The 1,234-nt window shown below is 37.8% G+C and overlaps 1 pseudogene; it reads left to right on the forward strand.

The window, feature by feature from the left end:
- The first annotated feature begins 475 nt into the window (after nucleotides 1-475).
- Nucleotides 476-706, forward strand: LOC113456010 (annotated as a pseudogene).
- The last annotated feature ends 528 nt before the right edge of the window (nucleotides 707-1,234 follow it).

The following is a 1,234-nucleotide window of genomic DNA, read 5'->3' on the forward strand; positions in this document are numbered from 1 at the left end:
TAACACACAATAGTATCACAATCTCTGAAAACCCAGAGAGGGGAAAAAAACACTAATGAACAAAACAACCACCGTATGAAGATAAATCCAAAAATCAGCATTTTTAATCACCCAACCCCAAATGCTAAAATACCAACATAAAAATACAACTAACAACAGCCAGGGCCATATGTCTCCACTAGAGGCCAGGTATCTTAAAACAGCAGGTTCTGAATATTCCAGTACAGCTGAAGTATAAGGAAAAGACCATAAAACCAACTTTACAAAGATGATAGAGGAATAAATGGAGGAAAAGATGAAGCAGATAGAGGGAGATAGATTAACGATAAAATGAATAAATCCCTTAAAGAAATCCAGGAAAACACAAACAACTGGAGGAAATGAGCTAATTCTTTAAAGAAATCTATAAAAATACAAACAGTTAAAGGAAAGGGTTAGAACTCTCCAGTAACTGAGAATAGAAATAGAAGCAATAAAGACTAACCTTTCAGGGACCATCTCTACAGTTTGTTCCTAGAGAACTTTCTCTGACTGTGTAGAACACCAGAGACTCAAGACCCAAGACCCAAAACCTGAGACCGGAGACCCAAGACAAGGATGAGGCACACTGTTTCCTCCTGAGTGTGAAGCGGCTTTAGTTGCTGCTTCTCTGCAGCTGCCTCTTGCCATTGAGGGAGTGAGAGGGAGGGAGTGCAGTATGAGTGGAGGAAAATAAGAAATAGATCAATAAAGAAAACACAAACTGAGAGAATTCTGGAAATGAAAAATGTAGGAACTTGAACAGTAACTACAGAGGCAAGCTTCACAAGCAAATTTTAAGAGATTGAAGAGAGAATCTCAGGAATTGAAGATACAATAGAAAAAAATAGACACATCTGCCAAAAAATTGCTAAATTTAAAAGACTCCTGACACAGAACATCCAGGAAATCTAGGACATTATCAGAGAATAAAATTTTCCGAACCTAAAGAAAGGCATCACCTATAGAGGTACAAGAAGCATACAGAACACCTAATAGATGGGACCAGAAAAGAAAGTACCCTCGCTACATAATAATCAAAGTGCTAGATATACAGAACAAAGAAAGACTACTAAAAACTGCAAGGAGAAAAAGTTGAGTAACATATAAAGGCAAATCTATTATGACTACACCTGACTTCTCAGTGGAGATTCTAAAAATCCAGAAAGGCCTGGACAGATGTCTTGAAGACTCTACGAGACTATGGATGCCAACC

The sequence above is a fragment of the Microtus ochrogaster genome, chromosome 4 (assembly GCF_000317375.1).
Source record: "Microtus ochrogaster isolate Prairie Vole_2 chromosome 4, MicOch1.0, whole genome shotgun sequence".
Classification (NCBI taxonomy): domain Eukaryota; kingdom Metazoa; phylum Chordata; class Mammalia; order Rodentia; family Cricetidae; genus Microtus; species Microtus ochrogaster.